This window comes from Emys orbicularis, chromosome 19, assembly GCF_028017835.1.
Source record: "Emys orbicularis isolate rEmyOrb1 chromosome 19, rEmyOrb1.hap1, whole genome shotgun sequence".
NCBI classification, from domain to species: domain Eukaryota; kingdom Metazoa; phylum Chordata; order Testudines; family Emydidae; genus Emys; species Emys orbicularis.
In genome coordinates, this window is record NC_088701.1 from 5,916,804 (window position 1) to 5,930,651 (window position 13,848).

The 13,848-nt window shown below is 46.3% G+C and overlaps 1 protein-coding gene across 1 annotated transcript in view; it reads right to left on the reverse strand.

Annotated features, from left to right (window-relative positions):
• Nucleotides 1-13,848, reverse strand: part of TECR (trans-2,3-enoyl-CoA reductase) — a 41,243-nt gene that overhangs the window by 26,740 nt on the left and 655 nt on the right. The window lies entirely within an intron of this gene.

Below are 13,848 nucleotides of genomic sequence, written 5' to 3' on the forward strand. Positions count from 1 at the left end.
AGAACAGGAGCCCACGAAAGCTTATGCTCGAATACATTTGTTAGTCTCTAAGGTGCCACAAGTACTCCTGTTCTTTTTGCGGATACAGACTAACACGGCTGCTACTCTGAAACCTATGATCTCAGTTACATCATTGCAAATCCACTGGAGCCAGCAGGATTACACTACATTTACACCTGTATAAGTGACAGCAGAATCTGGCCCACATTACACACACGCAGCCTGTACAAACTTGGTACTTGGGATCAGATCAAGGGGTCAGATTTACAGCACGCTGGAGGTGTTTGGGGACTTGCAGTGATCTATATCTTGGCAGGTGGATGGCACTTATCCCAGACATATACTGGCAGTGAGAGTTATTTTCCCATCCCCTGTGAGTGCGTTTGAAATAGGAGCAGGGTAGAAGGAAGAAGAGCTATAGACACCCACGTTAGTTCTGAAAACTCGTCCATTAAAACAGGAGAAAAGAAAGTTATTTTTAGAGGGCAAAAGCATCACAGAGCAGTAGAATCATCAGCAGGGGAGTGAGGAAGGTGTTTGTGAGAAAAGACCCGATACAGAAAAGACTTGCGCTGGAATTATCTATATAAAAGAACATAGAAGAACAGCCCTGCTGGGTCGGGCCAATGCTGCATCTAGCCCAGTAGCCTGTCTTTTGACGGTTAGGCAGATTGATTTTTATCCACCCTGTCAGAAACTATGATTTAAAAAAACAAAACAAAAAATCCATTTTTTTTTTAATTTAAATTGGATTTTGTTGATAAAATGCTTTTTGAGGAAAAAAACTATCTAAAGATAGTTTTAATTAAGATACATTATAGCTCAAAGATATCTCATCATGGAATAGGGATTATAAATTCTAATTCTATAGTATGAGACAATATATTCATGTAATGTTTAAGAAAAGTTTTGTAAATAAATTCCAATAGTTCATGGATTAGGGACCCAATTTTATGGGGTTCCAGGGGCTTCTGTATAGCTGATTTAGGTTAATCTTTCTATCTACGCAATGGGACTCAGTGCTCAGTCTAGAAGATACCATCAGAGATGTTTAGTTTTGCAGTTCTCAAACTGTGGATTTGTGTCTCCAGAGGTAACATGCTTGTTAACAGCAAAAATGTTTTTAACTAAATAAATAAATATATAGAGGTGAGAAATAACAGACCTCAACCCTATTGTCCCTCTGCAAATTTGTGTACACAGAGTCAATCCCTTACATCGCTCCAAAAGTGCAAAGTTTCAAAAAGTTCAATGAATAGAAGATTGTTGGGGGCGGAATAGATCTGGACAAGGAGAAGAAGTCTGGAGATAAATGTGAGAAGTGAGGGACATATGCTTGTTTTGTTAAAATATTACACCTCTACCCCGATATAACGCGACCCGATATAACATGAATTTGGATATAACGTGGTAAAGCAGCGCTCCAGGGGGGCAGGGCTGCGCACTCCGGCAGATCAAAGCAAGTTCGATAGAACGCGGTTTCACCTACAACGCGGTACGATTTTTTTTGGCTCCCGAGGACAGCGTTATATCGGGGTAGAGGTGTATATATTTGCTGTTGAAGAAAAAAAAATCCAGAATATATAACACTGTTGTTTTAGTTAAATAAAACAATTTAAATGTCTGTCTGGAGATGTTCTCCTCCTAATATAGCATGGCAAGAAAATCCTCCAAATATTAATGATGAATTGGAGATAGTTCACCTCCCAGTGACTTCATAAATATCTGCTTCAATTACCTTTGGTAAATGAAATAACCAAACAATCAGTCATTTTCTGATATAGCTGTAAAACTCATCTGAAAGGTTTTCAAAATAAATCACTGTTTAAAAATGCATAGTGTGTGCCTTCTAAAAATGAAACCTACATCTATCTCTGAGTTGTGAAGAATATGTATTAAGGTTATAACAACCAACAAGAATGCACTTTTATGTAGAAACCCATGATTAAATCGAGTCTTCCTGACTAATGATTTAAATCAAATCCATCCTGGTTGCTAAGGGCACAAGGAAGGGATGAGCTTCGGACTAAAGTACAGGAGTGGGGGGTCAAGACTGCTGGGTTCTACTCCCAGTTTTGACATTGATCAAGTCTTTTGTAAGGATTCGCACTCAACTTTGGACTTAACTGTCTTGAATAACTTTGTATCATGTGCAAACTTTGCCTCTTCACTATTCACTGCCTTTTCCAGATCATTAATGAATATGTTGACCAGCATGGGCCCCAGTACAGATCCTTGGAGAACCCTGCTGTTAACCTCTCTCCATTATGAAAACTGACCCATTTATTTCTACCCATCATTTCCTATCTTTTAACCAGTTACTGATCCATGACAGGATCGTCCCTCTTATTCCATGACTACTTAGTTTCCTTAAGAGCCTTTGGAGAGGCACTTTGTCAAAGGCTTTCTTAAAATCCAAGTACATTATATCCCCTGGATCAGCCTTATCCACATGCTTGTTGACTCCCTCAAAGAATTCTAATAGACAGGTGAGTCATCACTTCCCTTTACAAAAGTTGTGTTGACTCCCCCAACAAAGCGTGTTCATCTATGCATCTGAGAATTCTGTTGTTTACTATAGTTTCAACCAATTAGCCAGGGACTGAAGTTAGGTTTACCGGCCGATAATTATCAGGATCACCTTTTGAGCCCTTTTTAAAAATCAGTCTTACATTAGCTACCTTCCAGTCATTTGGTACAGAGGCGTGTTCCAGTGATAGGTTTTACATACTACAGTTAGTAGTTCGCAGTTCTGCATTTGAGTTCCTTCAGAACTCTTGGGTGAATACCATTGAGTCCTGGTGACTTTTATTACTATTTATCAATTTGTTCTAAAACCTCTGCTATTGACTCACCCATGTGGGGACAGCACTTCAGATCTGTCGCCCAAAAAGGAGAGCTCTGATGTGGAGATCTCCCCTACATCCTCTGTAGTGAAGACCAATGCAAACAATTCATTTAGCTTTGCTGCAATGGCCTTGTATTCCCTGAATGCTCCTTTAAAACCTTGGTCATCTAGTGGCCCCACTGTAGGGTGACCAGACAGCAAGTGTGAAAAATCAAGATGGGGGTGGGGGATAATAGGAGCCTATATAAGAAAAAGACCCCAAAATCAGGACTGTCCCTATAAAACCGGGACATCTGGTCACCTTACCCCACTGCCTTTTTGGCAGGCTTCTGTTTCTTAAAAAAATTCTTACTGTCAGTTTTTGCATCTTTAGCAAGTTGCTTCTCAAATTCTTTCTTCCCGTCTTCTTATACTTTTACACATACCCTGCCAGAGTTTATGCTCCTTCCTATTATCCTCACCAGGATCTGAGTTCCAAGTTTCAAAAGGTGCCTTTCTGGGCATGTCTACACTGCAGTTAGACACCCACGGCTGGCCCGTGCCAGCTGACTCGCGCTCATAGGGTTCAGGCTCATGGAGCTGTTTGTGGTGTAGACTTCCGGGCTCAGGCTGCCCAGAGCTCTGGGACTCTCCCACTTTGCAGGGTCCTAGAGCTGAGGCTCCAGCCCGAGCCTAAACATCTACTCTGCAATTAAACAGCCCCTTAGCCCAAGCCCCATGAGCGTGAGTCAGTTGGCATGAACCAGCCGCAGGTTTTTAATTGCGGTTAGACAGACCCACAGCCTCTAACAGCCTTCAGTACTCTGCTGTTTAGCCATGATGGCATTTTTTTGGTCCTCTTAGTCTTTTGTGATTTGGGGTATACAGTTAGTCTGAGCCTCTATTATGGTGTTTTTAAGTAGTCCCATACTGCTTGCAGGCATTTAACCCTTGTGACAGCTCCTTTTAATTTCTAACAAGTGTCCTCATTCTTGTGTAGTTCCCCTTTTTAAAGTTAAATGTTCCCGGAGTGGGATTTTTTGGTATCATCCCCACTACAGGGATGTTAGATTTAACCACTTTATGGTCACAATTACCAAGCGGTTCAGATATAGCCGCTTAGACCAGATCCTGTGATCTACTTAAGACTAAATCAAGAATTACCCAGGACTAGCTGCTCCAGGAAGCCATCATTCACGGTGTCTAGAAATTTTCTCTCTGCATCACACCTGAAGGGGACATTTACCCAGTCAATATGAGGCTAGTTGAAGTCACCCATTATTACTACACTTTCTGCTTTTGTAGCCTCTCTAACCTCCCTGAGCATTTCACAATCATTGTCACTCAGTCTCCTCCTTAAGACCAGACTCCTTTCCTCTGAAGTCCTGTCCTGTACTTTCTTGGGCTCTTATTTTTTAGAGCCAGACTCTCCTCTCATTTACACCCTGCAAACTCTGGTGCAACTCCATCATCTCCAGCAGTTACCCCAGATTAAGCAAGCAGAATTTGGCCCTCAGATTTGCACTGTATTTTTCTTGCTGCACAAAACATCATGTGCAAAGTTTACAGGACCACAGGCCAGAGTTCAGCACCCAACGTGCTCCCAACCCTGTGTGCCGAGTGCCAACCCCCTTATTTTGATGCCTTAATTGAATCTTGGCTTTTACAAATATAAATATATATGGCTCCCAATAAGTCATTAATCCAACCCCTTAAATTGCCCTGTGGTTATTGCAACTGACAGCAGAGCTTGATTTTGCATGAAGTGAAGTGGCAGTGGCAGCTCTTTTAGACTGCGCTTTATGATATTTATTTAATAGCAGTGCGGGCTCTCAATTTATAGCAAGCAACAGGTGTTTGTCTTGGCAGAGCTTGGGAGCAAAGCACGGTTACACGACTCTGCAGAGGGCAGCAATGACGGAAACCCCGGCACAAGCCTTAGCCAGAGACATTTTCTGGCAAGAGGGTCTTTCTGAGCAATCACATAACTGATTGTGGAAAGAGTCCTGAAGTCCAGGGTAAGCAAGGGGTGAGGAGACATCTTATCTGGTACTTATCTGGCCCCTGTTACCATGGTACCCCAGCATCTCACAATCTTTAATTTATTTATTCTCACAGTCCCTCTGTGAGGCAGGGCAGTGCCATTATCCCCATTATACAGATGGGGAACTGAGACACAGAGAGACTAAGTGACTTGTCCAAGGTCATGCAGAAAGTCAGCAGCAGAGCAAGGAAATGAAACGGGCTCTCCAAAGTTCTCGGCTAGCACCTGCCACCGCTGGACCACCGATGCTCAGGATGATTTCAGTGGGCACCATGGCAAGGCAAGAGAAAAGGGTGCCTGCCTCTCCAACTGGACTCTGCTGACAGGAGAGGACTGGCTCAAGGACACTTGCAGAAGTGGGGGGTCTCAGATGGGAGAGAGCAGCAGGTTAACATGTAACAGGCTTTGGGGGAGGATGCATTCCCGATAGGCACATGGGCTCAGCCAGCCAGTTGTCAATTTCACCAGCCAGCAGCATCTTCAGGGGGTATGAAAACCAGAACAAGACAGAGCCAGCAGAGATGGGCCCTGGATCACGGGCAGTCCTGGTGTTTGGGGAGACACTGTGCTCCGAGGCTTTGTAAAATGTCAGAATCCAGGCGTGACGGTATTTTGGAATTAGGCAGCTGTGTCCACTCCCCAGCACCCTGCTTTCTATGGAGCCACTGATCCCAAGCGGTGCAGATAGCCAAAAGCATTAAAAAAAAAAAACAACCCAGGCCCATCTCTATAGTTTACATAAATGCTTATCAAGCTGGGCTCCTGTTTCAGGAGGGCTTTTACTGCTAAATACCATGCTAAGCCAAGGCAGGATAGGACCTAACTGAAAATAGAATAAATCAAAAAACATCTGATTGGCATCAAACAGCCAACAGCACCCTCTTGCGTCCACATGGATGACCAAGTGCTAAAGGGACTCCAACACCCTCATCTGGATCTGAGGAGTAATTACACACTAACCTTCCCATCACATCAAGGTAGAGATGTTCTTGGTTGGTGCTGTAGTACATAGGACCCCCACTGTGGTAGGCACGCTACAGACACAAGCGAGAGACAATCCCTGGCCTGGAGCACTTATGAAACAGCCAATGATAACAACAAGCTTTTATATAACTTACAGAAACATGGAAACATTTTCTTTTAAAGTGCAAATAACTGTTTTAAGAATGGTTTCAGAGTGGTAGCCGTGTTAGTCTGTATCAGCAAAAAGAACGAGGAGTACTTGTGGCACCTTAGAGCGGGGCGGGCAAACTTTTTGCCCTGATGGCGGCATCGGGTTTCGGAAATTGTATGGAGGGCCGGTTGGGGGGGGGGGTGCTGCCCCATCCAACCCCCCCGTTCCCTGATGGCCTCCCCGGGACCTCTGCCCCATCCACACACCCCTTCTCCCTGTCTCCTGACTGCCCCCTGCTGCCCCATCGAACCCCCCCTCCTTCCTGACTGCCCCCCCGGGACCCCTACCCCCATTCAACCCCTTATTCCACCCCCCGACCGCCCCAACCCCTATCCACACCCCCGCCCCCTGACCACCACCCCAAACTCACCTGCCCTCTATCCAACCCCCCCTGCTCCGTGCCCCCTTCCCGCGCTGCCTGGAGCACCGGTGGCTGGCGGCGCTACAGCCGTGCCGCCACCGCCACCGCGCAGCACAGAGACCGGGTCAGGCTGGGCTCTGCAGCTGCGCTGCCCCAGGAGCTCACAGCCCCGCCGCCCACAGCGCTGCACCGGCAGCGGAGCGAGCGAGCTGAGGCTGCGGGGGAGGAGGGACAGCAAGGGAGGGGCCAGGGGCTAGCCTCCCGGGCCAGGAGCTCAGGGGCTGGGCAGGATGGTCCCGCGGGCCGCCGTAGTTTGCCCACCCCTGCCTTAGAGACTAACAAATTTATTTGGGCATAAGATTTCGTGGGCTAAAACCCACTTCATCACATGCATGGAGTGGAACATACAGTAGGAAGATATATATACACACAGAGAACATGAAAAAAATGGGTGTTGCCATACCAACTCTAACAATTAAGGTGGGATATTATCAGCAGGAGAAAACAAAACTTTTGTAGTGATAATCAGGAGGGCCCATTTCCAACAGTTGACAAGAAGGTGGAACAGTAGGGGGAAAATTAGCATGGGGAAATAGTTTTTAATTTATTAGTCTCTTAGGGCTGGTCCACACTAAGCCCCCAGTTCGAACTAAGATACGCAACTTCAGCTACGTGAATAACGTAGCTGAAGTTGAAGTGTCTTAGTTCGAACTTAAAGGTACTTACCGCGGGTCCACACGCGGCAGGCAGGCTCCCCCGTCGACTCCGCCTACTCCTCTCGCGGAGCAGGATTACCGGCGTCGACGGCGAGCACTTCCGGGATCGATTTATCGCGTCTAGACAAGACGCGATAAATCAATCCCAGAAGATCAATTGCTTGCCGCCAAACCAGCAGGTAAGTATAGACGTACCCTAAGGTGCCACAGGTACTCCTCGTTCTTTTTGTTTTAAGAATGCGCATCACCGGTGGTGTTTGCAACCCAGCCACTGCTACTAACCACCTGAAGGTGAAAGGGACTATATGAACTGCACAAACTGATTGATTGAAATCACTTTTGTTGTCTGAGCAGCAAGAAATGCAACGGGAACAGAATAGTGACAAGTGTAATTTAATTAACTGTTCCAGGGGGAAGTAATGACAACGAGGAAAAGACCTTTCTGTTTACAGCACCTATTTAAAAAAAACAGTTGAGAGTGTGTCCCTTTGATTTGCCAAATTCAAGGCCTCTCTGCTAGGAACAAGCACCTGAAGTTTACCACCCCCCTGCCGGCAGGTTGATTCACAAGGCACCCTCCTCCTCTGCCTGCAGTACCAGTGTCGGCAAGAGGATTAGAGATGAAGCATTGGCAGGAGCAGAACACCGAGGGCAACCACAGAAAAGGACCTCACTTGATCTTTATTTGCTGTGGGGCAATCGCATTAAAAGAACAGCATCCGCCAAAGAGATGTAAGCCAGACCAACCAAACGTGTTTGGCTGTGGGCACCACGTTTTACCTGCTCCATCAGACCGATATGCACCCATGAACAGGGCACTGATATTCACAAGCACCCTGCTCCTTGTAGATTTCCAAGAAGCACATGGGGCTCACAATTCAACTCAAAACCCTGTGTTTGCCCAGGTGGGATCCCATCCATTGTGCATTGCTCCTCTCCCTGAGGAGCTTATCAATATTTTGGATACAGGAGGAGTGTGGGATTTAAGAGTTAGTTTTTAGAGCAGGAGTTTTTGACAATCCCACCCCAAAAACTGCAACCAAATTCTATTAATACTTGGCACTTAGAGGGACTTTACATCTTGGGATCGCAGCACACTTTACAAAGGTCGGTATTGTTATCCCCATTTAACAGATGGGTAAATGGAGGCAAGGAGACAGTGAAGTGACTGGTACATGAGGCGTCAGTGGCAAAGCCAGTCTCCTGACTCCCAGTCGGGTGCCTGATCTCAAATTCCACACTGGTCTGCACAGTTTCTAACTGGCTACACTAACAATAGGACAGAGACGCTGGTTGAAGCTTCTGGGAGAAGTAATACCAGTTGTGAGTTTGTCTTTAAATGTCTCATCACTCTACTGCATTCCTAGGGCCACTTACCACCTTAGTTCTAGCCTCATCAGCGGCTCTCCATGAGCAGTGGCATTGCACTGGCTTTTGAAGTTGTATTGCTAAGGCAAATGCTGCAACCCACAAGCAGGTTAATCCTTCGGCAGCATTAGCAGGAGCTGCCGGATGTGGAGCAGCTAGGGAGAGGCTACCAAGCAGCGCTTCCATCAAGAAATCCCAGAATTATTATGATGTTCTAGCCACAGAAAAGATTAAAATTACCTCCTCCAGAGAATTTGTCAAGGTGACCAGAGAAGAGGGGGGGAAATGTGTGTTCCTTTTGTTTCTCTGGGATGTAGAGAGACACTGAAGGGGGCTCTGTCGGGTTTTAATATTACAAGTTAGGTTGTGTACTAAGAAGTGGGGAACTGGGCAGATGAAGACACTACACATACCAAAAAAGAGAATCCTAATTGACTAATCGGGGCAGTGATTTTTATTCTGACTGTTGGTCTCTTAAAACCCTCACACAGGAATCTTCAAGCTCCCCATTTCTGGGACTACCAGTGAGTCCTCAAGCAAAACCAGGAGAGACCAGACAGACGTACCCAACAATTCAAAGGTAATAGAGTATTCAAAAAAAAAAAATCCAACCCCAACACAAAACCTCCTGACCTTCCAGGCCTTTACACACCGCAAAGCAGCAAAGAGAGAATACAGTCAATGTTTGGAAGACCCTTTGCTTCTTTCATCTGGAATAGAGTTAGACACCCAATTCCACACTTAATACTTTGGCATCTTAAACAGTTTTTCTTTCTTTAAAAGATTTTTAAAACTCTTTCCATGCACCCTGAACCTTGCATTAGGGGAGGGGTTGTTCGAGGAATACAAAGGCAAAGGGGCCATCAGTTGTTGTTAAAGTGACACTGTTTGACAGTTGTTTGCACACTGTGATTCATCCAGGACTTTAATTCCCAGGCTGCTCAGCAAAGGAAGTCCTTGCAGGAAGCGCCAAGCTTCCCAGTACCCAAGCACTGGACCTTGGCATGCTGGGGAGTTTAAACTTAGCTATCTAACTGATGACTCCAAAGACTGTGGAGGTCAGTACCTGTTACCACAGCTCATTATATACTGGATATGCTGTCCTCCTGGAAGTGTGCTGTCCCACCTAATTTTTGGTCCTCTATATACATTGCTACATTCAGGCCTAGTAACAAGTGCTTTATGTTGTTTGCAAGCTGAGATCCCCAGACCATCAGCTTTCAAATGAGATTTGATACTTCCAAGGTTAACGCCTCATGACCAGCTAGAGGTGGGAGGAAGTCACATCATTCTGATTACCCTCTTGCTCCTCCCCCACTACTGGACTCCCATATGCTTTGACAGTATTACCACAACAGCCATTACTTTACACTGTCTCAAAGAGGTGAAGCCAGCAGTACATTAGTATGCAGAAGTGGGAGATAATGCATTGATTGTTAGCTCCAGAAGACTTGAAATATTAGCTGGTAAAGGTCACATAGGCAGCTTCACCACTATAATTCCCTGGAGGTAGCTCCAACTGTGCAGTGGGTCTGATGTGCCCAACTGACAGCCTCCCTGTCCTGAAGAGGTTGTCTTCTAAAGGCACAAGAAGATAAAACACAGACCAGGCAGAGTTTCATAGTTTCGGGCCAGAAGGGACCATTAAATCATCCAGTCTGACCTGGAGAGCACAGGCTTTTCCATTTCACCCAGATACCTCAATACTGAGCCCAGTGATTTCAGTTAGACCAAAGCACTTCAGTCCTCAGGAGACCAAGAGAGACCAAAGTGCCTGTGATGGCAGCAAATTGATTAGGTGAGATAGGCCCAGCTGATCCTAGCAGGCCATCCAGCATGAAGAGGAGTCTCCCATCAGGACTACAGAGCCAACTAAAGCTCAAGTGTGCATGCATAACAATCCTCCCAAGGCTCAATGGGCCATCTCCCTTCCTGCAGGCCTGACAAGCCACCCCACACGCCCAGTTCTCACCCCCCCACACACACACACACCCCTGGCCAAGATGGGAAGTCTCCCCATCATGAGTGCCTCGTTTCCATTGACAAGTCTTCCTTAGCGATTAGGTTACATTTTGAGCTCCCTTGGCATGAAAAAGGGCTAGAGATATTTTAAGAAAATGAAAAGCTTAAGTTTTCTCCAGCAGGCACTGAATGATCTGGACCAAAGTTGGCAACGAGCGATCTATAGAAAGCTGCACACTCGAGAGTAAGAGCTTACTAATCCCCTGAAAGTAGATTTTAAATCAACTCAATTGATTTGGTCACTAGGTCTCACTGAGGGGACTCCAGCAAGCCAAATTATTTCTCTCCTGCTTTTTGCTACGAAGTGGCACAAAAACATTAAGACTTTTTGAACTTTGAGCACCTCCTTATCACAGAAATCCCATCCAATTCACTGACAGGCTGGTAGAAAAGTTATACTTAAAGTCACATTGGCCCCATACAGTAAGTTACTTGGCAGATTTTAATGGCAAGGCGAAAAATGCAAAGTCAGCTGCAACTTTAATTATGGAGCAATTACCACGCCTCTATCATATTGCTCCACTCTTAGCAATAACAGGAGAGAGAAAGAACGCTTATTGCAAAATCTAAGCTAGCCTGGGGGATCCCTTTACGCCATTTATACACAGGCAGCGTGAGTGAGATGTGCCGAAGGGTCACCTTGAAGAAGGAAGCAAGATTCAATATATTTCAAGAATTTCATCAGTAACCAGTGATACAGATTGTTTTACTGATTACCCAGTGCAAGTCCTCACAAACGGACCATTTCTGAGAGCTCTTCTCCCTCTCCACACATCCCCTCAGCTCAAAGCAACCACACATTATTTATAGTGTGGCAGGACCACGCAGCCTTAGTCCTCCCGGACCAGGACCCCTTTGTACTAGGTGCTACACAAACACAGAACTAAAAGCTCCAACGACCTCACAATAACCTTGCAAGTTCCACATTCTCAGGCTCAAAGTTTGCCTCTCTTACAAAAAAGTTAGTTGGAGCTGGTGTTTCAGAGGTTTCATTAGCTAACTGGCTTCTGTGGGTTTCCCTGATCCTCCCAGCCACAGCATTGTGCTGACTAAGAACAAGAGTAAAGGAACCTTGAGGTTTTTAAAAACACAATTGTTAATGAAGCACGTTTTGTGCTACTGTAAATATGCTCTGAACAGGACTGGCAGTGGCAGTGCAAGCTTCTCTCTCCTGGAAACATCCTCAGCCTTTATTTGAGACGAGACAGGAAGTCAGTTTTCTGCAGCTGATTTGAATTATTTTGGGGACTTTCTCTGGCCTGTGTTCTACAGGAGAGCAGATTAGATGATCACAGCGGCCCCTTCAGACCTTGGAATCTATGGGTCATTGCTGTCTCTGTTGAGGCTGTCAGCTAAGGCACCAGTTAGTGTCCGTATGGGGGTCAGTGACATGGATGCTTGACTCGTGGGAACTGGACTGTAACCCAATAAATTTGTTTCACACACGGGTCACTGAAAGCCAGTAAGACAGTAAATAAGATTTTTTCAGTCACTACCAACCAGGGCTGGATTTAAACCAGTCACCTAGGAGCACAAGACTCCATATTCCATTATCACCCCCCTACTGAATGTTCTGCTAGCTGTAACATGCAGGTGGGAGAGTCCCTTACTCCCACTCACTGGGAGAACAAGACTCACTAGACTAGAACAGTGACAAGCATTTTCAGGGCTGCAAAGCAATGAGGAGCTCCCATGGTATCTTTAGAGGCCCTGGTCCAATTAGTCAGATCACACGACACACCCAATCCAACCAGCTTTCCAAGATTTCTCCCAACTCCTCTGTGGTGGGAGGAAAATCAGGGCTTAGAAACTAGAGACTGACAAATACGCGAGATACAGCGACAGAGAGGGCGCCTCAGGCTATTTCTCCCTTGGTGTGGAATCCTTCCATTGGAAGAGCTGTGATAGACTCCATGTGCCAAAGGTCCCTGCACTTCCCTTCCATGTTTGCTGGGCTCCGTGATGCCCATTAACACAGGTTGGGAGCCACATAAAAAGGTGTTTAGTAGCAATCCCACGGAGACAATCTAGAGTCTGAGGACACAAGCCAGGATTCCTGAACTAGTTCCATGGGGTGGGCCGAAAGTGATGCACAGGTACCTGTTTTCTGAATTGAAAATACAGCTGTCTTTTGGGGGAGTCCTCCTTGCCAGGGAAATCCCAGAACCCCAGGCTTTGAGGAACGGATGGATCTTCCCTTTTCTATGCTCAGGGAGGTGACCCAAAGGGCACAGAGCTGTGATAAGGCAATAAGACAAGCAAAGAAAGAACTGTCCACACAGGTCTGATGCAGGAGACCTTTGTCCTCTCTGATATGCATGCAGATAGCAGCCCAGACTGCTAGCAGCAGCACAAATCCTACACCTCTGTATGTAGCTTTTAATTTTCACCATGCGGTTGTCATCTCACCCCTAGGTGTGCCTACAGCTTTCAAATACTTGTATCCTTATTAGTACAACTGCCAGGGATCATTAAATGGGCATAAAAGGTTCAGCTGCCATTGCCAATAGAGGTAAAGAGAGGGTGTTAAGACCACAGATGACATTAGCTGACCTGCATGAGGTAACCAGCTCTGCCCTGGTCAGCGAATCAGGAAGAGCATGTCTGTGCACACACATCTGTCCTTCAGGACGGGAAGGGTCAGGAGTACAAGGTTCAGTTTGCAGGATGGCCTGCCGCACTCCAGATTCTCCTCCCAGCTCAAAAGAGCAGATGTGGGGGTTATTAAATCTTCCCCTCCTTCATGCCCTACATTCAATATTCTGGTGGGACAGTTTGCCATGTGAAGCGTTTGACCAACTGCTGAGCTTGCTGTGAGCGCTGTACTTATAGCCAATATTAATAGCCCTGCATATCTGGGTATATATATCTGTTTACAAGACAGGTGCAAGGATTGCTGTGACCTCCTCTCCCCATAGCTGTCCGAGCTGATTTCAGCAGCCTCTCTTTACGGGAGTGGCTCAGGTAGTTTACAGAAACCTGCTCCTCTTCCTGAGGAAAGACCCACTTTTTATTTGAAGAGGGTGGGGGGGAGGTAGGGCACAGGGTTGAGACACTGGATGGTTCAAGGGAACGTAAGCAGGAATCCAGCCCAACAGAGATGGCGAGTGACCATCTGATGTGTCCCCAAGGCCTGAAACAGCCCCAGAGCCCGAATCCCCCTCTACCCTGGTCAGGGAAGATACTGGGGGAACGCTGAGGCTGCCAGCGCTGCCCCTGCCTAGGGGTCAGGGGCGCCCAGTGCTGTCAAGCCAGCACTAAATTCCGCCACACGCCGAGGATGGTTCTGAGAGATGCACGTGCCTTGTTAGTGAGTTAGCTGGGCAGTGAATGAAA